The sequence below is a fragment of the Puntigrus tetrazona genome, chromosome 5 (genome assembly GCF_018831695.1).
Source record: "Puntigrus tetrazona isolate hp1 chromosome 5, ASM1883169v1, whole genome shotgun sequence".
NCBI classification, from domain to species: domain Eukaryota; kingdom Metazoa; phylum Chordata; class Actinopteri; order Cypriniformes; family Cyprinidae; genus Puntigrus; species Puntigrus tetrazona.
In genome coordinates this window covers 4,256,223-4,283,461 of record NC_056703.1, presented here as the reverse complement: position 1 = coordinate 4,283,461, position 27,239 = coordinate 4,256,223, and the positions used below count along the sequence as shown (strand labels likewise).

The following is a 27,239-nucleotide window of genomic DNA, read 5'->3' as shown; positions in this document are numbered from 1 at the left end:
ACAATTCACTAACTTGATATATATATATATATATATATATATATATATATATATATATATATAAAGACAGATAACAGTTTTTTATCATGCTATAAAAATCATGCTATTTTATGCTATCATGATTTAATTTTTTTGCATTTTTAGCATTAACAAAATTAGAAAAATAATAAAAGAAAAGTTGTCATTTTTATTATTGCATGGACAAAATGCTGAATATTTGGACAAAATGTTCGAAACTGAAATATGTCAAATTGCAATTTTATAAAAAAATGAATAGTATAATAATAAAAAAAAAAAACTCTTTATAGAAACAAACTAACATATTGAATCATGATCCAAAGACGCTGCATACATACATTTGAATCAGAATTAGATTGTATCATTTCAAAATCTGAAGCAAAAACAGAACCTTCTGACATAAAACATATCTGCACAAAAACATAAACAGCAGACGGGGATGAACGAAAACGCAAATCAACTCTCCGACACCAGGTGGCGCTATTTAAACATCTGCATAATGCATATTAAAGCATGCATTATTCAGAAGCACGATGAATTGAGTTCAGTTTCCCTCGGAGATACGCTCATATCCACTCCCCCGAATGTCTCACGATTCGTTTAACATCCGATTTGCATCATCGCATATTTGTTTTGATATTAAACCTTAGATCTTTATCCCCGCTCAACCCTACGTGCGTTCGGGGCCATTCAGGGATACGAATTAATTTGGCTCATTTACCGAATGAAAAGAATCCTTCACATGAAATATGTTCTCTCGGTCTCGGGTGAAAACAAAGAATATGTTCTCTTAATCACTCGCCTGTGTTTGACATGACACGTAATCGCGGCTGTCTGGTAATTGTGTTCAGATCTGGAAGAGCTGCGTTTGAAGACAGCTTAAGCATGTCACGCACATCTCGGCGCTCAAACGCAATATGGAAAGCCAGCCAGATGCTGCCAAACCTGAGATCTGAGGGCAGGGAGTGTTTAGGGAATCCATAAATGTGATGCTAAAAGTTTCTCGAACTGATGTGACAGGATGAGGCAACGTCTGTGAAAACAGGTGTCAGCTTTTGTGAGCGTTCGGCGTCATCGGTGCTTTTCCGAAGCGTCCTGTGAACCGAAGGAAAGATGCAGCGTGAATTTTCCTCGTTAGCTAGCAGCTTTGTTTTTTTCCCACCTGTTAGCTACAACTGCTTGCAATAAATCTAGCTCGTAATTAGCGTTTCATCAAACAAACCAAACCGACCCGGGGAAACACACTACTGAATAGTACTTCCTGTTAGCTTATGCTAACAGGATGTGGGCGAAGTTGTTATTATATTTGTGCTTTTTTACGGTATGTATTGTGTCACACTTGATCACCTGAAATACGCTTTCTCCACCTCCACGATATATTTCTATGTGGATTTATCAAATTGTGCAGAAGTTTGCGAGCCGTGAGCATTCTTACCAGCTTGGTAAACACGAGGGCGTGCGTTTTTATCGCCTCTCGGTCGCACACACTCACACCGCGAACCAGACGCCATCATAAAACTGTCGGGAATCAAACGTCTCAATTGTTCCGGCTGGCATAAACTCTCTCTCCCTTTCAAAAGAAAGAAAAAGCCAAACGCTTGCACTCTCGGTGGATTCCTCCTGGCTGAATGACCTCCTGGAAGAGATTCCAAAATAAACATCGCATTCGGTTAATAATTCATGAGTCGAGAGGTTTTAAGTCTAATAACAAAGCTGGGAGGAATAGAGAGCTTTTGGGAGCCTGAAAAAAAAAAAAAAATCTCAGGCTCTTAGAAACGCAGAATGAGGACTGTGACCCAAAAAGGCCCTTTATTCTTCTCCCGGCTTGCAGAGAAATATTTTATTCAGAGGTTGTGTGGCAGATGTGCTCCGATACAGCAGTTCTGATGGGCACTTAGACAAGGAGCTGCGGCTGATGCACACTGGGAGAAAAGCAATCAGAAAGACAATGCGTGTTTGTGTTGAGCTCGGCACACTTCAGCTGCTCTGTTATTAGAGATTAGGTGTTATTAGAGGGCCTGCTACGCTGCTGTTACACCTCGTACTTATGCTGATGCTCCCAACCCCAAGTATTTAACTTCTGGATTGCGATGCGGAGAAAGCGATTGCTCAAGCGGCGCGGTTCGTGAGGAGGTCCGCAATTGCTTTTAAGTGATTTGATTTTTGGCTAGGTGATGGTAAAAAAACGGTAGGAATACCGTTTTTGGGACGTAGAAAGCATTGCATTATTGAGAGTGGTGAGCACCAAAAGAAGCATCCATCAAAAAGGACAAATCCTACGATGCTCTCAAACTCTGCCGTAATAGTAGACGAAACGATATTTCATTATTTCAGTAGTTAAATGCAGATATCTGCGGGTCTGGGAAACAAACAAGACAGCAATTAAACAATAAAGACTCGCAGGACTAAAATAAACCCCAAATATAAACCAAATGAGGTCATTTGTGTGCTAAAAGTTTATAAGCGTACATATAAACATAAAAGCCTTTTGGTTTTTGCCAATACGGGAAAAATACAACAAACCAAGGGCAGCCAAACATAACTTGTCCTTGACGTTTTGTTTAGGAAATGCACGAATGATAATAAAATATAAATAGCTCTGCATTTTGTCTTACTTTCTATATGGATAAATGCTGACACGCACTTCAGAATTCTTTAGCCTGACTGAAACGATTTATCTTTTTAAAATGCGACAGCTCCACTGCATTCGGGCACGTTTTCCAATCAGGTGGATTTGGCCTCGTCCTTACCTGTTTGAAACATACCGTGCATTTAATACATGAAATATTAAATATTTGATCACGCATCGTATACTTGGTCAAACAGATTAAGACCGCGGTGCATGTAAACATACTTATTGATCCCCGGCCAGCAGGTTCCAAGGGATACCTGGAAACGGTTCGATTTTACTTAAGTAAAGCTAGTGTAAAAGAAAAAAAAATATTTGGATGGATTTTATGCATCGGTGCTTTCTGGTGGGTCTTGAGATCATTAATTGTCCCCATTAATTTAAAAAGAGAACTTGCTTAGTGGGTATTTATAATAGTATTGATTTAAAGCTTAAAAGTACGGCCACTTAAAAGCAGTCAGAATAATAACCCTATTCAGTACAATAAAGGAAGCCTGGTGATATCCAAAAAAACCCCAAAACATTTTCTAGACGTTAACAGCACACAATGCAGTTTATTCCTTATTTGCAATGTTGAAATAACCTACATAAAATAAGAATTACATAAACAAGGAGCGCTGCGTGACATTATTGAACTATAAAAAGAGCTTAAAGGGCTGTTGCAGGTGAAACCGCCGAACTCCTGAAGCATGCTTTTGCGTGATGCAGAGCTTTAGGTTAAAGTATTCCAGCCTTTAATGTATGCACTCAAATATACAGAGCAACGGGCAAGAGATAAAATGTGTAAAAGCGCAGTTTTCTGTGACCCACTTAAGTAGTGTCACCTTTAAATGACAGGGCAGTCTTGAGTGTGTGATGGGTGCTTATAATGAGAAATGGAGAGAAGCAGAAGACACGCACACACACACACACACACACACACACACACACACACACACACTGCCTGGAGGAGAGCTGAAGAGGGTCACAGCAGGACAGGAATTCAGTGTACTGGTGTTTAAAGATGAAAGTGAAAAAGTGCATAAGAGGGTGACTTCTATTTTTACCATATCTAAACTCACAGTTTGTTTAGAGTCGGCATGCAGTTTCACACACATATATTATGCATTTTGCAGACTTGAGATGCAAATGTTTGCTTTTTCGCAATGTTGAAATAACCCACATAAATATTATAAATAATCGAATGCGTGCCGGTGTTACTGAAGCAGTGCCTAAAGAGCTATAATGTCACAGTAAAAGTAAATAATTTAATAAAGATTATAATTTTGGAAACATAAAAATGCTATCGAATTATACAAATAAAAATAGATACAATTGCATAAATATAAAGTAAAAAAATGACATGCTCTTTGACCTGTTATGTATTTTTTTTTTTAAATGACACAATGAAAACACTGGTTAATTTTAATATGCAATGCATTCGATTAATTCATTGACATATTTAATTACATTAAAAATATTAATCCGTTGGCGGCCCTGGTGATGAAATTAATTTCACATAATATAAGCGGATATAAGCAATGTAGATTAAATATGATTAAATACAGGAGGCGGGCATGAGTTATAAAGCTGCAACGCTTCGATTTTACATTTAAACCCCGTTTTTATTTCTTTCTAATTGTTTGTTACATCTGTTTGCACGCCTTTTTTTCCAGTGCTGGCCGTATTTTATTTATATAATTTAAATGAATTCGGTTTAACGAGACCAAATGGTTAACAAGAGGATGCATGCAGCACTGGCCACTCGCTGTCAGAGATCTCTCACGGCCCGATGATGGTCATGTGACCCGGGGCTGTGTCTGCCCACGAGAGTCTCCCAGCACATGTGTCCTGAAGCGCAGAAACATCCACGCTCTTGTTTACCAAAAAAGGAACGCTATACACATCACACTTTCATATCTGGGTCGACAGCGCTGTCAGTTCAGGCCAGGGTCGTTTATAGTGCAGTTATGAAAGAGTTTGCACAAAACCCTATTGTAATTAAGGAACATGTGGTACGTTTTATTTTGGGAGGCAGACAGAATTAAAGAATGCAGTAACTGATGCTAAATTAACAATATCTGTCAATAACCACAGAAAATAATTTCGACTAACCGCTCAGTTTGCACAAAAGAGCAGTAACACGCGTACGGGCTGATTGTACGGCTCTGGAATGAATGCTAAAATTATCACACTATATTAAAGGCACAAAATGAACGCTTAGTCACTCCAAAGTGAGAAACAGTTGCCTACCTTGCCTGGCCAAACTTACAGATCTTGCAAATCAAACAAAAATAAAGGTTCTTCAGCGGTTAAATTTAATCTTTAATTGTAAAAATACTCATGTTAAAGTTTTGAAATCGGTCACTTTTTGCTACACCAGTAAAAATTCCTGCTAAATATTATTAATAATACTTTAATAATAAAATGAAAAATATTTTACTTAAATGAAAAATTAGAAGCACATCAAATACTACAATAAATCATTTTTTGTTGTTGTTGTTTTTAACTAATTTTCTTGTTACCATAATGAGAATGGCACTCCGTATTATAAAAATGAGAATTATTATTATTGAAAAAATATAATTAATGAGGTGGAAAAAACAGAAAGACGGTATCAAAAAATAATTACATTTTGGGGTGGGTTTAAAATAGCTTATGTCCTGTAAAAATTTTTTTATAATAATAAATAAATAAACACTCCGATTCAGATTCACCCAATTATTTGTAAAGTAATTGTTAATTCTTTTACATGATTTTAGCAGATGCTTTTATCCAAAGTGATTTGGACAAAGAGGACAACTCATAATAATAGGCTACTTTTTATTAATAAAAAAAAATAACTCATCTAAGTGCTTTAATAAAAGCAAAACTGTGATTAAACCATCTGGTACACCACAGACATTCACTTTAAGGGCATTACTTTTTCACTTAATCAACAGCATGCCGTGGCTGGCAACAGTGCTTAACTTGTATTGACCCTGGCATATTTTTCTCAGCCCTAGAGCGATTTTCATTACACTACAATATAATACATTACAGCATCATATGAGCTACATGACATGTACATAGCGATTCTAATATCTCATGTACAATTTGATGACAAAGTGTCACGAAATTGATGCATATACATGACTATATGATGTAAATGTCCATATAAATATTCATAGGCAAAAGATTTATGATCATTCTGTTCGTAAAGACATATTTAAAATGTTGACTGCAGTCTATAAACGTAAATAAATCTCCCCACGTAATGTTTTGCCAGTAATTTTCTAATTGCAAGCATCCTACTCAGTCATAGGCAGGATCGTTTCTATAAATATAACCGCTGATTAGTATGGAATAATCCCATTTTCTCAGTGCGACCCAAAATGTCAAAGTCCTCCCACCAGCACTTGTTTTGGCAAAAAAAACACTGGAGACTGATATTGACGCTGCTGGTGAGTCACAAGCTAAGTGCTACTAAATTCCAGCAATTTGGAGTCGTTCATGGCCACTGACGTGATTCAGGTCACGTTTGTGCAAAATCAATTCATATTCACTTGATGATATTTAAAGGAGCTGTATTTGTGGTATGCATGTCAAATGCACGACGAACCTTAAAAAGTATGTGGTATCAAGCAGCAATACTCTGATATATACACACACCGTGGAAGAGCAATGATATGCAAGTGCTATGACATTAGCCTAACGTAGAACACATAGCCAGTTTTATGTTGAATTGTATAAAAGAATAGAGCAAGCTAGTGTTTGGTAGAAAACAAATAAAGATGCAAAAAAGCTACTTAAAAATGTTTTTAGAGAAAACAAGCAGTACATAAATAAATGCAAGTCTAAAAGTGACTATTTTTTTTTGAATAATAGAATTAGAATAGAGAGTGCTACAGTTAGATTGACAAAAGATGTGTTTTTAGCCCATTCTTAAAGACGGCTAAGGACTCGGATTGAGTCAGCTCATCATCACTCATAACTCCAAGGTTTCTGGTTTTTGAAGGAGTGATGATTGATGTGCTGGATGGTGAAATTCTGATGAAACCATGGGTTTGATGGAACCACGAGCAGTCTTGGCAAGGTTGCGTTGAAGGTGTTGGTTCTTTATCCAGCAAGAAATGTCTGTTAGAAAAATTGAGATACGGGCAGCCATTGTTGGATCATCAGGGAGGAATGAGTTGAGTGTCATCAGCACAGCAGTGATATGAAAAGACATGTTTCTAAATGACAGAACCTAGTGATGCCATGCAGACATAGAAGAGAAGCGGTCCAAGAACTGAGCCCTGAGGCACCTCAGTAGTTAGACGCTGCAACTTGGACACCTCATCTCTCTCTAAGATGGGAGGACTTATCTGAGACTCAAACCACTAGAGTGCAGTTTGTGAGATGCACTCTGCCGATAGGTTTGACGAGATAATTCGGGGGTTAGACGTGTCAAAAGCAGCGGACTGTTCCAGCAAGATAAGTATTAAAGATCTGAAATCTGCAAGGCGGGTTTCAGTGGAATGTCAACTTCTGAAGAAAGATCGGTTGCTGTTCAGGAGGTTGTTCTGTGTGAGAAAGGCAGAGACTCGGTTGAACACAACGTCGTTCAAGTGTTTTGGAATGAAAGAAGGTCTGTAGTCGGTAGTTCTCTACAAGAGATGGATTAAGGGTGAGTTTCTTAAGTAGTGGGGTTATACGAGCCTATATAAAAGCTGAGAGAAAAACTCCAGTGTGAAGGGATGAGTTAATGATGTGAGTGAGTGCAGGTACAATTGCAGGAAAAATGGCTTGAAGGAGATGAGATGGGATAGGATCAAGTAGGATGATTATGAGAGAATGAGTTTGGAGACTTCTGCTTCAGAGAGTGAAGAAAAGGACGTGAAAGAGTATATGTTTGCTGGTGAAAAGTGCTTGACAGATTGTGGTGTGGAACATTGCACACCTGTGTTTTTGTAATTGTATTAATGGAGATCATGGTAGAAGTAAGCGGTCAGCTTTTAGCGTTGATAAAGAAAGGGAAGGTGGAAAATGTTTTAAAGAGCACACAAGAATTTTGTCGTTATGTCCTTTTAGCACTGGAAACATTAGCAGAGAAGGAAGAGAGGAGGCGACTGGTACACATTAAGGTCAGTAAGATTTTTGGATTTGTCCCACAATCAGCGATGTTCGCTAAGAACATCACCTGGAAGACAAGGGGCAGTCTCTAAACAAGATGTAGGGGTAGAGTAGTAAGTCTCACTTAAATACCAGTCTCACGTCTAATTTGTGCATATTTTACGAGGTTGCTAATGTCGAAAAGTGACACGTGGAGGGTATGTGTTGTATCTGGAAACATGTTGAGGTTAAGAGCGAGTAGGAAGTGGAGTAACCAGAACATGATCAGAGAAATGTGTAAAGAAAGGTCTGATGAGTGAGTAGTTAAAACTCTCTTGAGATCAAATAAAGGAAGGAGAGTGTGGAAGTCTTCATCCTGAGGTGGATCTGGGTGGAAGTCTGCAAGCATGACTAGGGGAGCACCATCCTCAGAAAAGGTTGAGAGCGGCACATCTAATTCATCCCAGAAGTTACCTTGTGGTCCTGCAAAATGGATTTTACAGGATTGGTGATACCGGTTGAATGTGATTCACAAGACCTGAGAGGAAGTAAAGGAATACATCATTAGAGATAAGCAGACCAGCGCCTCCACATCTTCCAGTCAGACGGAGAGAGAAGGAAAATTCGAAATTGTCGGAGAGTGTTACAGGAGTAGCAGTGACGTTTATTCTTGAATGACTAGAAAAGATGTAGTGAAATCTGCAGACTCACAATTGTAAAGAGCCAACAGTAAAAGGAAGCAGTGCATTTAGCAGACATTAATACGGCGTCACACGAAGACAATTGTGTCGAATTAGGTTTCAAGTTAAACCCAAAGACACAATCCCGTGCGTGAAATGAAAAATATATATGCTAATCTTCGATGTGATTTTCCATAAGCTAGCTTTCACTCGCTTTGGCGTTATATGCATTCCCAGAATGCATTGCATCGACTCTCCGTCGCAACTTAAAAAAATGAACGATGTTCTCTCTGGTGTGACTAAGGTGCTGTAGATGGCCTCCATAAATCACCAGCACTATTCACACGTAAATCTCGCATTTCTGTTAATCAAGGGCACAAAGCACAAAACTGTTCAGATAATTTAAACGTATGGGTTAGCGCTTAGCAGACATAGGCAGACATGATGCACGGTTTGAGAGTAGTAGAGATGGTAGGGATATGGAAACAGCAAATAATCACAAGCAATGCTTATTACTATTGCTATTATTATTTAAAATAAATGCTGTTCTTTTGAACTACATTCATTCAAAGTCCAGAAATCGACAATGTTAACAAACGAATATTGCATTAAAAATAAAGGCTTTGGCAATAATACTTTTTAATAATTTCTTGAGCTGCAAATCAGCATATTAAGAGTGATTTCTGGAGGATCACGTGACCCTGAAGATTCGAGTAATGATGCCGAGAATTCAGCTTTGCATCACATGAATCAAACAAAGGAAACCGCTTATTTGTAACATTGCATTTGTGATCAAATAAATGCGACCCCGGTGACCACTGGGGACTTTACAAAGCATTTCAAAATCTGGTATCGTACGGCGCTCCTTGTGCTTGACTCCATGCTCCGTGGCTCAGCTCACGAATGTTAATTGGGTGATTATAATTAGAATATTGGTGATTACGACTATTGATATTTGATTGTTTCGTACAGTACATGTGCTGACGGTTTTCAACTTCGGTCCATTTCCAGTGCAATTCATGTAAAGCCAATGGCGCACAGAGCACTTATTTTTGACATAAATGGTCTCATTACACTTTGTTGCCATCGACCGTATTCAATTTCATTCGTTTTTGTTTAAATGAATCAAAAATCGCATGCGCGTTAGCACACGCGGGCCATATAGCAGCATCAGAAACGCATTTGCATTTGGTTTAGCGATTGTACAGAAACGGAAAGCGAGTTCCGTCTAAACAATGGAGAAGTGGAGTGCGTCTGACAGAGCTGTCTGCATGAGAGAGCACAAAAAAAACCTGAAATAACACATTCAGAGGCGAAAGAAAAATCGGAGATGCTTCCTCGGCGTCATGTACACCCCGTACAGAGACAAAAGCTATTTTAAATGTACGAAAGCCTCCATTGTAACAAAAAGCACGTTTTGTTTTATCTTTCGATTTTCACGAGCAGGATGGATCCAGCTCCTCTCGTTCCTCTGTGTGTGTGTGTGTGTGTGTGTGTGTGTGTGTGTGTGTGAAGTATTCCAGATGGTGAGGAAACAGGAAACACATCCATGCGACTTTAAAGCATAAATGCACCTACAGGCATAAATGACATCAGCCGCCTGTGACATTAAGATAAGTGTGAGAAATATTTAGCAGCTTACGGTGGGAGAAAAACAACAACTACAAAGCGTGCAGCGGCAGCACATATCATTTAAACGTCCACAGGATCAATGTGCTTTTAAAGGCCTTTACGTATCCGTTTAGCGTTACGTCATCGCTCGCGTTTGCCGCTCGTCAAACAATGGTAATGGAGCGAACCAAAAACAGCGTCACAGCGTCATTTGTAAGAGACGAATTAATCCCAAAGAAAGAGGAAATGAAAAATACATATGGTAATCTTCGATGTGATTTGACTCTCACTTTGCATTGCAAAAAATGCATTGCAATGAACTCTCCGTCGCAACTTTAAAAAATGAAGGATGTGTCTCTCTGGTGTGACTGAGGCGCTGTAGAGCTCATAAATCATAAATCACGTAAATCTCTCGTCTTTCTGTATAATCAGGGCACAAACCCTTCAGATATAGTGCCTTGGATAATTTAAACATTTAGGCTAACACTTAATGCTTTTTTGGATATTTACATGCACTTTAAAGCAATTGAATTGTTAATTGAGGTTTCTTCTAATTAAATATATTTTATTTTTCATCTCAGAATTATACAAAACAATTAAATGCATAATGTAACTAATCAAACACAGAAATAAGAATTTATACAAAGCCTGTGAATTAAATATATTATTAAATGGAAATTATTTTTAATAAAATTGAAATGATTAAATATATATTTATACTGTATATAATACAGGATCTTGCGTTAGTGTTTTTTTTTTTTTTATCCATACTGTTTTGCTTATTATTTATTTATTAAAATCTCTAGTGAATATAAGATCAACTGGATTTTAGTGTAATATATTTTGATGGTTTCAAAAATGTTATAGAATTATGAAATTATCTCTCATCGTTATTATTTGTTTCCATTTTCTTTTTATTGTTATTTAGTGTGGTCAAACAATTAATCGTGATTAATCGCATAAAAAAAAATTATATAACATATGTGTGCATGTTCTGTGTATTTTTTTTTTTATGTATATATATATATATATATATATATATATATATATATATATATATTTTTTTTTTTTTTTTTTTTTTTGGTAAAATATAAATATAAAATGTAAAATATAAAATATAAATATATACTATATATATATATATATATATATATATATATATATATATATATATATGCAAAATAAATAAACAGTACATACACATATATTATGCAAACAGAAACTTTTATTTAAATTTTTAAATTTTAATTATTTTAATATTTTAGAATAATTGCTATTCTAATAATCTATCTATCTATCTATCTGTCTGTCTATCTATCTATCTATCTATCTATATGTCTAACTAAGTTTAATTTACAATGTATAATGTTATACAAAATATAACAATCAATAGAAATAAAAATCAAACTTTTTCAGATGTCAGAAATGCTAAAAATAGCCGGTATTTCAGACACATTAATGGAAACATTATGGAAACACGGACATAAAGGTCTTCCAGAAGCAGGTAATGTACAGTATCACACACACACACACACACACACACACTTAACGCCGAAGCAGGAGTGTGACAGTGGATGTGATTGGCTGGCGGTGCCGGTGTCAGAAGCCTTCAGGGACGCAGCTGATGTCAGGGTGCATCGGTTCACGTCTCTGAAGGAAACCGGACACAGGTCTGACTACCCTGACGCCAGGCAATCAGATGTGAAGCCGTGCATCGGACGAGAGGTCACACGCTGGATAAACATCTCATGCACTGTTTATTTTGTGTATACAGCAGGACCCAAAAAAGTATGTGGACGCTGAAGGCACTCTTAAAAACACCTGAACTAAACTGCATTAGATAATAAACACTAAGAACTAGAACATGGCTTCATTGGAAAATAGTGCACAGTGTTCAGACATCGAACAGATGATATATTTGTGAGGCATTTTTGTGCTTAAAAGGCTATCGCGATCTTTCAGGAGTGTCTCTGAGAGACACATAATAAGATTATATTGATTATTACATTTATTTGTTTGGCCAGCGTCATTGTGGGTTTTGGTTATTACAGCTTATTGTTGGAAGACCTTTGAAATAAAAGAAAGCATTTGGCAACGTGACATGAAACTGTAGTGCGGTCGAAGGCCGAGAACGTTCGTCAGCCAATCAGATGCAAGCATTCACATGATAGAAAATATAAGAATATAAATATACGTTTTATTTCATTTAACCTTCACTGTATAACATAACATCCTGATAAACATATCACAAAATGATACAGCACTTAATACAGGACATAAAGCTAACCAAAGAATAAAAATAAAAATCATGTGTGTGTGTATGTATATATATATATATATATATATATATATATATATATATATATATATATATATATACAAACACATATATGTAAATATTTTCAATATATGCACTGTATGTGAGTGTATTTATATATACATAATAAATATACACATACTTAGATTACGTAGATTTTTTTATTTTGTATGTGATTAATCATTTGACAGCACTAAATATAATAAAATAATAGTATAAAATATTATTTACATAATTTTAGATTTCAAAATGCCACTTGTTTCAGTGTTTTGTAAAAGAAAAAGTTAAAAATTATATATAAATGAATTTATAAAAATTATAAATTCATTTATATATAATTTGTAACTTTTGTTAAAAGTGTGCTTGAACTACCTTATAAATAATATAATATAACAATATAATATTAAAACAAATGTCACGTGGTTCAATAGTTGATTAAAAGCGATGGCATTCAGAGGTCTGTAAACATTATAATGTCTAGATATTTTTTATTATTTAAAAATTATATTAAAAATTAGAATTTTTTTAATAAAAAAATAAAATAATAAAAAAATTTTTGTACAAATGTTTCACTTGTGAAGTATTCTTGAGACATCTCGCCATGTGTATATATATATATATATATATATATATATATATATATATATATATATATATAAAACCTGTATAAATAATGTAATATAATATTTCAGCAATGCCACTATTTTAAAATGTTGTTTAATTCTTTGTTATAAAATGCAATTACTTTGAAGGGTTTTATAGGGGTTTCATTCACATTGATCCTCGTTTAAAAACAAAAGGAAGAAATCCGAGCGCTTCCTATGCAGTACGGCTTTAAAGCTGCTACTACTGCTGCATCGCACGCGGATCAGCTAATTGCTATTCAATCTGAGCTAATCATAATTACACTTGAAATGATGTGCTATACTTGTCAAATCAATGCGATTCACTGAAGCAGCGGCGACATGTTCACATCGGCGGCGTGTCACGGGTGGGTTTTTGAGCGGTGATTGACACGGTGAGAGAAGACTGAGCTTGAGAGGAAGTGGCAGGGTACCACCATTTCATCTTTTGAGAACCTTCAAAGGTGATATTCGCTGTGGCATTTCTCCGCGGCTGGTTCTGAGAGCTAAGTGTCAGTCGCCGTAGGCAGGTCATTCTCGAGATTACACGCTGACCTTCAAGACACGTGCACATCAGAGGAAGCGACAACTTCTGAAGTTTAACAGAATGGTGAAACATTCGCGCGCTCTTCAAAGAACCGATGTTGCCTCAGAAATGAGCGGCGTGTGAAGCGAGGCGAGGACCATCACAGAGGTCATTAGCATCAATTACACCGCTTCTGTGATGAAGCGTGGTGCGTTCGAGAATGGGCTGATTAGCATATATCACCATTGCAGCATAATATGTGTGTATTTCTTGTCTGGATGATGATGAAAAACTGAATTTCTGTCATGTTTTCTCCCTCTGATGCCGTGATGTCATTGTACAAAAATACACGCACAATGCATTTTCTTCCGTGAAAGATATTTTGAAGAAAGCTGTGCTTCAATAATGCAATTTTTATTTACAAATGCATGCATTCGCCTTTTTAATATCCCAGTTATTTCAATGTGTTACTTGCATAACATAAATAATAATTATGAAATTTAAATTTAATTTTTTTAATATTTTAAATACTTTGCCACAACAGTATACAGTTTTACCCATTCTTCTCTATTCTGGCCAATAACAACAATAATAATAGTAATTATGATAACAACATAATAATAACAAAGTAATTAAATAGATAAATGCCTGATATTACAATTCTAAACTATTTCGTAAAACAACTATTAGTTTTATATAAAAAAAAAAAAAACAAAACTTAAAATAGCCAACGTATATAACAATATCACAACATTTAATGTGCAGGATGAGAAATTACATGCACAATTATTTTACACGTGTATATAATATATAATAGTGTTATTAGATTCTTGTTGTTTTAAGGTTTTTAAGATTAACTTAAAACTAGTGTTATGAGGCAATGAACGTTTAAAAAATTAAGCATGCATAATAAAACTATGTTTAACTTAAACTGGACACTCTAATGAAAAACATTTACTTCTTATTTTCCCCTAAAGGTACATATTTATACTTTTTGAAAGGGTATAATACATATTTTCAAAAAGTGTATCAATATATTGTGCATGCCCAGTATTCACCAATCAGCTTTCAAATTTGTATATATATATATATATATATATATATATATATGTGTGTATATATATAGAGAGAGAGAGCATCAACCTCAATTAACAATTCAATTGCTTTAAAGTGCATGTAAATATCCAACCTTCAGTGTTGAACGATCAGCATGCACATGCGGTCTCACCAGACCTGAGCAGAGGATGATTGGTTGGTTTGGCATGGAGGGCATCCAACCCCCAGGGTGATCTATAGAAGTATGCTGACATGAGCTTATGCCAATTGTTTTAATAAATTGATTTAAAATGAACAAGCAGGCGTTCTATCAAGGTGACTTATCTCAGGCAAGTTTCCCTCTTGACAAACAATTATAAAATTCCTCCTCGGCAAAAGCCTGGCCCACATCAACATGTACAGCTATCTAGTGAACTAAACACTGCCATTCAAAGCAATTTAATAATTTAATTTAGTTTAATAATTTAAATTAAATAAATGTTAATTTAATTTAATAATAACGTGAGAGACTGGCTGAATATATTCGGATGGAGTCTGGAACTCCATTTAATTTAATTTAATGATTTAAATAAATGTAATAATTAAATTTTTTTTTGTTATTTTATTTTAATTTAATGCTTCCTCTTGTTTTTACAGATTCCAGATGGAGTCATTTCGATTAAATTTAATGTAATAATTTATATTTTATTTTATTTTCATTTATTTAATGCTTCCTCTTGTTTTTCACTGCTGTTTCTAGCTAAGTCGCCTCTGGTTGTAGTAAATAGTGCTATATAAATAAAGTTGCCATTTATGCAGACACCGACATCCGACTCTAGCTTTATAGCATGCGTCAGTTTAATGCACCGGGTCAATGGATTAAAAAAGGTCCTCAGAGGTGAAACAACGGAGGTGGGAATAAATAAAGCGGTGAGGACTCAAACTGGCCCAGTCGAGACAGATGGATTCACTTGAAAAGGGCACGGATCGGAATCGGCCTCTTTGTACAATAAAAGCGCCATCATTATACCAACCATCTGCGGAGGGAGGAAATTGTCCCGAGGCATTAAGCGAACATCTCCGCCACTAATCGAAGTGTCATTTTCATTTGCAGGCAACAGTGTGAATTCTCACGCCTCGTTAAGCTGGGAAGAGGGTTCAAAAAATACGCCGGCCACCACGAATTTTGAAGGCGTATTCTTTGGGTAATGAATTGTGTCTTTTTATTCTGGCCTGTTGCTCTCGCGCCGTTCGGGTATTTCTGCATTCGTTGGGACTCATTTGCCGGAGTGGGCAATCTGGGAATCCAGAAACGGGAAGAAATAGGGTTTTTCTCGACCTGTTTCCGCCGAGGTCTTTACGTGAGAGACCGGCTGAATATATATATATATATACCGGATGGAGTCGTTTCCATTCGTGGCCTTGTCTGTATGCTAGCGCGCATGGGGAAACTTGATCTGTCCCGCTGATAGTGTAATCCCCTCCCAGACCGCTGAAGATGAAACTCAGACCTCTATTTAGTAAAGTCAAGCCGCTTTCAACAGGATGCATATATAAATCTGGAGCGCATTGCTTTTTTGAGACCGTGGCCTTATCTAATATGAAGTTGCAGTACTGTATAAAAGAGATAAATATATTATTTCATACTTGCATTTTACGCTCGTCTGACATAAACGGCATTACCAGGAGAAAGATTTATGTAATGAGCTAGATAGGAGGGGTGAGGGGTGAGGGGTGAGGTGGACCGCTCTTTGTCTGGCTTGTCACCTAGGACCTGTTTGCCTTGGGAGACCCTACCAGGAGCATATAGCCCCGGACAACCTAGCTCCTAGGGTCATTCAGGCACTCAAACCCCTCCACCGCGTTAAGGTGGCGATCCTCGGAGGATCACCCCACCCTTATGGATAAAAACCGTAATGGAGTCGCGGCGTCGCCCGGTATGGCGCAGCCGGGGCCCGCCATGGAGCCAGGCCTGGGGCCGGGGCCGGCATGCGGGCGCCTGGTGGCCGGGTCTTGCCCCACGGGACCCGGCCGGGCTCAGCCCGAAACAGCGGCGTGGGGCCATCCTCCGTGGGCCCACCACCTGCAGGAGGGACCGTAAAGGGGCGGTGCCTTGTGGTTTGGGTGGCAGTCGAAGGCGGGGACCTCGACAACCCAACCCCTGGACTCAGAACCTAGTTCTAGGGACATGGAACGTCACCTCTGGGGAAGGAGCCTGAGTTGTTGCGGGAGGTCGAGAGATACCGGCTAGAGATAGTCGGGCTCACCTCCACGCACTGCTTGGGCTCTGGAACCCATCTCCTCGAAAGGGGCTGGACTCTTCACTACTCTGGTGTTGCCCACAGTGAGAGCGGCAGGCTGGTGTGGGCTTGCTCATAGCTCCCCAGCTTAGCCGCCATGTGTTGGAGTTTAACCCGGTGGACGGGAGGGTCGCCTCCCTGCGACTCCGGGTTGGGGGGAGGACTCTCACTGTCATTTGTGCCTACGGGCCGAATGGCAGTGTAGAGTACCCGGCCTTCTTGGAGTCCCTGGGAGGGTGCTGGAAAGTGCTCCAACCGGGGACTCTATCGTCCTGCTGGGGACTTCAACGCTCACGTTGGTGATGCTAGTGACACCTGGAGGGGCGTGATTGGGAGGAAGGCGGCCCCGATCTAAACCTGAGTGGTGTTCTGTTGTTGGAATTCTGTGCTAGTCACGGTCTGTCCATAACGAACACCATGTTCAAGCATAAGGGTGTCCACCAGTACACGTGGCATCAGGACACCCTAGGGCGGAGGTCGATGATCGACTTTGTGGTTGTATCATCTGATCTCCGGCCGCATGTCTTGGACACTCGGGTGAAGAGAGAGGCGGAGCTGTCAACTGATCACCACCTGGTGGTGAGTTGGATTCGTTGGCGGGGAGGAGGCCGGACAGACTTGGCAGACCTAAGCGCACTGTGAGGGTCTGTTGGGAACGTTTGGCAGAGACCCTGTCAGGAGATCTTCAACTCCCACCTCGGCAGAGCTTTGACCGGATTCGAGGGAGGCTGGAGACATTGAGTCCGAGTGGACTATGTTCTCTACCTCTTTGGTCGGACGCGGCCGTCCGGAGCTGTGGCCGTAAAGTCTCCGGTGCATGTCGTGGCGGCAACCCCCGAACCCGATGGTGGACATCGGAAGTAAGGGATGCCGTCAAGCTGAAGAAGGAGTCCTATCGGGCCTGGTTGGCTCATGGGACTCCTGAGGCAGCTGACAGGTACCGGTGGGGCCAAGCGGACCGCTGCCGGGTGGTTGTGCAGGCAAAAACTCGGGTCTGGGAGGAGTTCGGGAGGCCATGGAAAATGACTATCGGACGGCCTCAAAGAGGTTCTGGCAAACCGTCCGGCGCCTCAGAAAAGGGAAGCAGTGCCCTGCCAACACCGTATACAGTGCTGGTGGGAACCTGCTAACCTCGACTGGGGATATTGTCGGGCGGTGGAAGGAATACTTTGAGGACCTCCTCAATCCCGCCAACACGTCTTCCACTGAGGGAGCAGAGGCCGGGGACCCCGGGGACTCGACCATCACCCTGGCTGAGGTCACTGAGGTTGTTGAGAAGCTCCTCGGTGGCAAGGCACCAGGGGTGGGCGAGATCCGCCCGAGTACCTCAGGTCTCTGGATGTTGTAGGGCTGTCTTGGCTGACACGCCTCTGCAGCATCAGCGTGGGCCGAGGGGACAGTGCCTCTGGACTGGCAGACCGGGGTGGTGGTTCCTCTTTTTAAGAAGGGGACCGGAGGGTGTGCTCCAACTATATGGGGATCACACTTCTCAGCCTCCTGGGAAAGTCTATGCCAGGGGTACTGGAGAGGAGAATCCGTCCGATAGTTGAACCTCAGCTTCAAGAGGAACAATGCGGGTTTCGTCCTGGGCGTGGAACACTGGACCAGCTCTATACCCTCTTCAGGATGCTGGAGGGTTCCTGGGAGTTTGCCCAACCAGTCCACATGTGTTTTGTGGATTTGGAGAAGGCATTCGACCGGGTTCCTCGTGGTGTCCTGTGGGGGTGCTCTGGGAATATGGGGTAAGGGGCCCTTTGCTAAGGGCTGTCCAATCCCTGTATGATCAGAGCAGGAGCTTGTTCGCATTGCCAGCATTAAGTCAGACTTGTTCCCAGTGCATGTTGGACTCCGACAGGGCTGCCCTTTGTCACCGGTCCTGTTCATTATTTTTATGGACAGGATTTCTAGGCGCAGCCGGGGGGCCGGAGGGGGTCTGGTTTGGTGACCACAGAATAGCTTCTCTGCTTTTTGCTGATGATGTTGTTCTGTTGGCTACATCTGGCCAAGACCTACAGTGTGCGCTGGGGCGTTTGCAGCTGAGTGTGAAGCGGCTGGGATGAGAATCAGCACCTCAAGTCTGAGGCCATGGTCCTCAGTCGGACAAGGGTGGCTTGCCCCCTTCAGGTTGGTGGGAGCTCCTGCCCCAGGTGGAGGAGTTTAAGTATCTTGGGGTCTTGTTCACGAGTGAGGAAGGATGGAGCGAGAGATCGACAGGCGGATCGGTGCAGCTTCTGCAGTAATGCGGTCGCTGTACTGGTCTGTCATGGTGAAGAAGGAGCTGAGCCGCAAGGCGAAGCTCTCGATTACCAGTCGATCTTCGTTCCTACTCTCACCTATGGTCATGAGCTTTGGGTCATGACCGAAAGGATGAGATCTCGGATACAAGCGGCCGAAATGAGTTTCCTCCGTAGGGTGGCTGGGCGCTCCCTTAGAGATAGGGTGAGGAGTTCAGTCACTCGGGAGGAGCTCGGAGTAGACCCGCTGCTCCTCCACATCGAGAGAGGCCAGCTGAGGTGGCTCGGGCATCTGTTCCCGGATGCCTCCAGGGCGCCTCCCAAGGGAGGTGTTCGGGCATGTCCCACCGGGGAGGCCCGGGGAAGACCTAGGACACGCTGGAGGGACTATGTCTCTCGGCTGGCCTGGGAGCGCCTCGGTGTTCCCCCGGAAGAGCTGGAGGAAGTGTCTGGGGAGAGGGGAGTCTGGGCGTCCCTGCTTAGACTGTTGCCCCCGCGACCCGGCCCGGATAAGCGGAAGAAGAAGAAGAGAGAGAGGCTAGATAGGAGATAGGAAAACTGTAATCCCAAGGACAGAAGTTATACGACGGTTTAAAAGTGCATTATACCTCTGGGCTGTTGAATGCCTGAATCTTACCGTAAGTAGCTCTATGCAAGGTCTTGATATTGGTGGGCATCATCTCTATGGCACTGGTGACTTCACTCTGCCACATGTTCACAAAAACTAATCATTGCATCGCATCGCATGTGTTTTTAATCAATGCGATTTAAAAACCGAGTGATTGCACGCTGTCAAAATGCACGTCTTTGCAAATATCCTCGTAAACGCCACGATTTAGCTCAAAGCAAACGGCTGAGAAAGACGGAATATCGGCTCCGGGCAGCTCTTAAAGTGACAGCAGTCTAATATCGTCAATCACGTAAATCAAACAACACGAGTAGTTTTTTAATTTACGTGATAGATACCCGCGACTGCGTGTGCGTTTCATAACGTGCAGAAGTGGGTAGCTTTAGGGTGGGGCAAAATATATATTTTCAAAAATATGTAGATATTTATACATTTATTTACCTTAAACGATGTACAGTAGGTTGCATTTCCTCTATTTGTTCTGCTTTTTTCTATTTAAAGGCACGACTTGTACTAGAGGTTGCACTTTTAAAGCAATAACCGAGGCGAAGCTCAAAAGCAAAAAAGCTCACGGAAGCAAAAGCTGATTTATATCCATTTAATAACCCAACCCGCCTGTACATGACTATTAATTGCAATAAATAATATAATTATGTATATTTGTGTCTAAGTTTTTGGGATTTAACATAATTTTCAATGTGTAATCATTACGAAATGCATTTGCACAATAAATAACTACCACTTCGGCATTATTTAAAAGGTCATTTTTACATTTTTGAATTTTTTTAGGATAGTATTAGTTTTTGTGATATTGACACAAGAATTATGAAATTATGAATTATGAAATATTTTAAGCAAAACACGCATATATCACGTCTTAAATTACAACATCAAAAAAAAAAAAAAACGAACAAACCCATAACATCGCTGACCGAGCAAATAAATATTGCAATATTGCAAAATTATTTACCCAAAATTCATTTTATCATGCATGGGGAAGCACATAGGCCACACTATTTCCCCCTCTCTCTCTCTCTCACACACACACACACACACGTATGGAAACGTACATGATCAAATAAACGTGTTGTCAGCACTGCTCTGAAACGGTTTAGCAACTTAAAAGCTACGTGACGTTTCTCACTAGCGTGGTGAAATGCGTTTTTGAAAGGGACGAACGTGCAGTCTTCCTAGCAGCGACCGCACAGACTCAGAAGATCCACACGCACGCTCCATCTCCATCAAAAAGACATTCTGCAATTAGCGACAGAAACGCGGAAACGAAACGATCAAGAAATCGATGTTTAAATATCTCGATGGCTGCTAACCGTAGCGTGAGCAGAATTATCGACGACACGTCACACTTTATTTTCCAACGCTTCGACAGTCCGTCGTCAATTACTCCTTACTTAACGCATGCTTCTTTATCCGCGGCCTCCTGCAGTATTCAATGGCATAATGTTAGAGAACCGCGCGAAATCACACGTTTATACCCACACCGGCAAATGCAGTGCATTACGGGCTCACTTATTCCCACATCCTCTGCAGCTGACGCATCAAAACAGATCATTGAGAGGAAAGATGACTTTCAGCACAATGGGCGCTGTATAATCGAGTTCCCAGCCAATCGGAACCGAGCGTGAGAGGGGCTTTTATTTATTGAGGCCACGAGGAAGCATTAGTGAAAGGACTGTGCTAAAACGCATGAAAGCAGATGGAGGCTTTATTCCCGTTACAGCCACTACCTACCACTCATTACAGTAATATCCACCGGAAAGGAAAAGCGCGTAACATTCTCCGCAAAAGCCACGATATTTCCCAGTGCATGCGTTGAGGATGGTATTACTTGCGCTTTTTGTCTTTGCAGCTTCCATATGCAAACTTATTAGGTGTGCTATTACTATTATTAGGTTTTCAAAAATACATTAGCACTGTAAAAAAAAAACAACTAAAATACATGTGCAAAATACTTTCTGCAAAATATTCAGTTTCTGTTAGCTACATATATAAAACATCATACAGGACACAGCTACAGAATAAAAGAATTGTGATTTCAGAACAGTATAAAATAAAAAACACCTCAATTTCAAATTTAGTCAGCAATTTTGACACAAATATATATATATATATATATATATATATATATATATATATATATATATATATATATATATGCATAAGCATAAATAAATGATACATAACTCCCTAGCAACTTCATATTTTCTGAAGTGTCTTGCGTAACCTAATTTTTTTTTTTTTTTCTGCCTGAATACTTTGATCATTAAAAACAGCATTTATTTGAAATTGAAATCTTTTGTAACATTTGAAACATTTAAATAATCTGCTGAATAAACTCCAAACAATAAATAAATGATAAACCGACGCAAGCTTCTCTATTCTTTTCCCATTCTATCTATTCCTTTTCTTTGCACTTCATACGCAATAACACGATTTGCGCTTTGCACGTCATACAATTAACAAAACTAATAAGGTCCCCGTTCCTTGCTATGTGTAACCGCATTCATTTTGCATTAATTTGCGTATCATTGTCGTTTGCTTCATCGTTTGTAATTCTTCGGATAAAAGCGTCTTCTAAGTGACTAGATGCAAACGCAAATGTAAATAAAAGCATGCGCTTGCTTTCTCAACGGCGTCGCAAGCCTGACGAATTTTCCCAAAGACACCGAGGTCTTTTAAAATCATCTGCAAGGCACAGTTTGGTTACGGTTCGAAAATGAGAGCGAATGCTTTTGCTGATTTGTGAATTGCAAAAAAAAAAATGACAAAGCAAAATATTAGCGCTTGCCAGGTCCGAGATTACTCATTCGCTGCCAACGCATAGACCGACTGCTAACCCACGAATAATACCTCAAACAAGTGCTACTTCTAAATGTCCAAAAAGTCAAATCGGAGCCTCGGCCTATCGTTTATTTATTCAACATACAGTATAAATATCAGCCGAAGTCAAACGTTATGGAGAAAGGGAGAGCCGGCCGAGGACTGTCTTAATTATGTGACCGTTTTAAGGCTGGCGTGAGATCCGAGCAACTGTTAAGTTAGTGTGAGCACCATGACGTGAATCCGCCTACTTTATTCACACCTTTGCAACCGAGTTTGGCTCCAAAAATACATAGCTCACAGTGGATCATTCATATTTCGCAGCATCCTCGGAGGTGTTGCATTTTTCAGCTCTGGCTTCAGGGTTCTCTCCACCTACCCTGTTTCGATTAACGCTAATTATATTATATGGAAATGAGGGGCGTGGATGAGTCAAAGCAATGTTAATGGTTAAAGAGGAGGTTCTGCGCCAGCTGCTGCCTACCTAATGGATATTTAACACAGCTGTCAATCCAGCTGTCAGTCTACTGTACACACGCGCGCACAATAAACCTAACCGACGGATAAACAATGAAACACAAACAAATTAATTATTCGCGTCTCGTGTGATTGACAAAAGCTTGCTGTCTGAAGCGGTATCGTATTAAGAGGATAACGACAGAACTAATAAAGTCAACATATTTGAGAAGCCATATGGTTAATTGCTTTTTAATGCACTGTTACGGAACAATAAAATGCTTAGATATTAATAGTTAATAGATATTAAAGTGAAATGCTGTGCTGAGAGGTTTGCTTTTTTTATATTATGCCCCTTAAAGAAGCTTTAATTTAGTGTTTTAGGTGTGCTAAATTAGGTTAAAAATAAATATCACGGCAGCACCAGGGTCTGCAAATTACTGTTTTTTTAAAGAAATTAATTCTTTCGTTTTGCAAAGAGACACGCGTTGGTCAAAAAGCACTTAACGCATCTATGATGTTGGTTGTTTGTCATTTCAGAGAGACAATCAAAGAGAAAAACCAAATTACGCAAATAAAAGATGATAAACAAACGCTTGAGCAACAAATCGCGCGTATTTTTACATTTCGGCGAAACGGAAAACCATTTTAAACGGTCATAATGCGTTTTACAGCGGCGCTGCTTTTACAGCATTTTTATATTTAAAAAAAATAAACGAGTCTGTCCTCCGTCTGAACCGCTGTGAACGTTGTATATTTGTAAAAGAAAATAAAACTGTAACCGCGCTATTTAAAAACGTAACTAAAAATCGGACATTTTTCAGTCAGGCACCGAAGGGAGTACAAATATAGTTTGCTGTGATTGGTCGTAGGTGAACTCGACTAAACAGCCAGTGTTCGATAAGTAACTGTATTTGAATGATCGCAACGAACAATACGGCGCAATTCGTTATATAACGCAGAACCTTATTGCAACCGTAAGACCGTCCCACAGAGCGGTGCGCCTGCCGACACTTTTACTGTCTGTGGGAAGAAGAAAACAAGCTAATATCATGATCCCGAGAAAGCCTCTCTTTCATTCACCCACCACGTATCCTGGTTTCTTCATTCCGGTCACAGCTCTCAGCGTTCACCCCGCTCCCGGAGAGAGCTGATCTCTGACAGGAACCCCGCTGCGCTGCATCAGCCGTTTGAGAAACAACAAGAGCTACATTATGAGGAATTCAAACACGGAAAGCAGTTTATGCTAATATCGATCTGCATATCGATTTTTCACATTTGAATAACGAGGCAACTGGAAACGACGGGGTGTTCGGGGAGGTATTCGTGCTTTTCTCGCCCGTTGTTGAAAAAATAAACTTGATTCGGGTGAAAAGAATGAAGCAATGAAGGTCATTCGCTTCGACGGGCGGCCAAAGGCACCGAAGCGTTGGAGAAAAATCATTTGAAGGCTTGCACAAAAGGAGGAAGACTAAAAAAAGGGAATAAATGAAACATCAGGTGGAATGCGGGTGGTGGCGTTTTTAATTCTCTCCGATCCAATCGGAAATGACCGCTGAAGTGACAATGGGCTCGAGATATTGAACTTTCTTCACTCGTGTGAATCTTCGTTCAAGGTGGAGATGATTCCAAAGCATGACGAAACCGTAATAGCTCGAGTGCATTTTTCAGAGCCGAACCTATTGTAGGCAGATGCACGGATAACGTAACGCATTGCGAAAAGTACAAAAACTGCTTTAATTGCAAAGGCTTTTAGCTTGTTTTTCCCCGACGTACACCTGCGCTGCGCAGGAGAGAAGTATCGTTGCAGACAACCGGCGTCCTTTTAAAACCGTCACGTGTCGCCGCGCAACGTCGGCCGTGCGAGATCTGACCAGACACGACGCGACTAGCGAGGGCCACGTCTGCACGGCGCTCTCGTTTTGTAAAGCAGCCCTCCTTTGCTCATGTTCTGGCTTTTGTGTAAAAGGTCGACCTCGAAACGGCTGCTCGTTGCTGTTTTCAGCGCTCTGCTTTCGGTGAGCCGTAATTACGTCTGGTGCGGAGACAAAGCTGCGCCGAATCGACTGGATTCCTGCTGACACCCGGCTTTCTTGACATGCGCTCGCGCTCGCCGGCGAGAAAGACACAGCAAGAGCAGGAAAGAGGCTGGAATGACGCTATGCGATCGCTCATGAATGCCATCGAGCGCGGCGGTCTAAAAATGCATGCGGTATACAATATGAAATTACAGAGGGGGCGTGAGAGAATTATTTTACACCTGCTGATTTTTTGAATTTTTTAGAAACAGCTCGGCCTCGAGAATAATGAGAGCAAGCTGAGAGAAAGAACAGCCCTTTGCAGCCCATTTGACCTCCATAGCGTTAGCAAAAACACAGGACAGGATGGAAAGGACTGCACGGTGAAAAGTGAGTGCTATACAAATCCTAATGTTATCCAATGGCCTGAATGACATCAACTTATTTTATCATTTCGATTAAAAATAACAAAGAGCAGCAAATAATAAGTAGCCAACACGTCATTTGTAGTAAGCCCAGGAGCATGCACCAAAAAAATTTAATAAAAAGTAAATAAGTGCATTTGGATACTTTTGCAAAAAAAAAAAAAAGAAAAATAATTATAAATAATAAATGAATAATAAACATATTTTACTATATATATATATATATATATATATATATATATATATATATATATATATAATATTTATTTATTTTTCACAGTAAAAACCAAAATGTAAACAAAATACTAATGCAATAAAATACTGTTCAAAACTACAGAATTTTTATGTTAATGAAAAAGTATTATTAAAAATGCAACAAATATAGTGAATTAAAAAATCACAAATTCCTTCAGAAATCATTCTAATACACTGATTTAGAGTTCAATATTATCATCAATTCTGAAAACAGTTGCGGTGCTTATTTTCTTTGTATAACACACAATGAACATAAGGTTCAAAAGAACAGCAAATAAGGTAGATTTTTAACGGTCGCTTTAACTGAGCATTTTACTGAGCATAAATGTGTGGATGGTAATTAAACATACTCATAAAACGAGTGTAAAAACAGCTGCCTTAAAGCCAAACCGGACTGGCAAAACATCTCTTCACTACCCCCACTGTAAAAGATGCCTATTCAAGCCCAAATTCAAAAAAGGTGCACTTTCAGGAGCAAAACAAACAAAAACACGGCATACAAAAAAAACAAATGAAGTGAAAAAGCAGCTCGAGGCATTTCAAAGGCTTTAGAGGTAAAGATGACTTGAGAAAGCACAGTGAATCCGGGTGCTTTGCATGTTGTTTATAAGCGGAGACGCACCTTAGGATGGGCCAGACGATACTTCCCACCATCCCACTGAGATTTACGTGTTCTGTCCTTCAGGAGAGAAGGTGGGAGGTGGATGTAGACAGAGAGCATGTGCACCGGGGCAGAATGACTCGTTTTTCATCGACACTGCCAAGACGAAGACTTTTGATTATTAAATGGGTCACAAAAGGTATTATAAAACCAGTTCTAAAGTCATGCAGGAAGCTCTCACCATCAAAAAATAACTATCCAGAAAGGTGTACCCTAGTAAAAAAGAAATACGATTGAATGTATTTGAAATGCTACAAATGCATTTTCATATTTATGTAATGTCTTCGTAAATCGTACATACTAATTTTGTACTTAATGCACTTTAAGTGTGCAAGTAGTGCAGTTAAAGATAACGTAGTGCTTAAGTGGAACTATTGCAAGTATACTTCAGGTACGCTTTAAATATTTAGCATTTAAAGTCTGGTATTATTCAAACATCACGCATTCCTTATCAAAAGTAACGTTAAAACATTATTGCATTTTAAAATAAAGTAATAATTACATTATTAAGAAAAGTGCATTGTGCCAAGTAAAGTTTGATTCGATTTTAGAGTTTAAATATGTTACGTTTTTAATACGGTTGTCCAATCAAAATTCATCATTTACTCACCTCATGTCTTTCCAAACGTGTATGTATTACCTTCTCCTGCTTGAACACAAAAGAAGATATTTTGAAGAATGTTGCTAACCAAACGGTTCCGGTTCCTATCGACTCCAATCGTCTTCGGTCCATACAACCAAAGTCAAAGGGAACTGAACATATTTAGCTACCAACATTCTTCAAAACACTTTATTTTGGGATCTGAGGTAGAAAAAATACATTCAGGTTTAGGGCAGGTGAGAAAAAGTTGACATTTTTGGGTCTACTGTCCCTTTAAATGTATAAACGTCATTGCATTAGACAACAAAATATGCTTTGTGCAATATCTACAT

General features: G+C 39.7%; 1 long non-coding RNA gene across 1 annotated transcript in view; it reads right to left on the bottom strand.

Moving 5' to 3' along the window:
• Positions 1-524: 524 nt before the first annotated feature.
• LOC122345412 overlaps positions 525-27,239 on the bottom strand; it is a 26,760-nt gene continuing 45 nt past the window's right edge. Inside the window, exons 1-5 of the long non-coding RNA XR_006250998.1 lie at positions 26,917-27,239; positions 26,488-26,519; positions 26,268-26,402; positions 1,454-1,654; positions 525-1,113 (exon numbers count right to left, since the gene is read on the bottom strand). The exon at positions 26,917-27,239 is cut by the window's right edge and continues 45 nt beyond it. This is a non-coding gene — a long non-coding RNA (uncharacterized LOC122345412). The remainder of the gene's footprint in view (positions 1,114-1,453; positions 1,655-26,267; positions 26,403-26,487; positions 26,520-26,916) is intronic.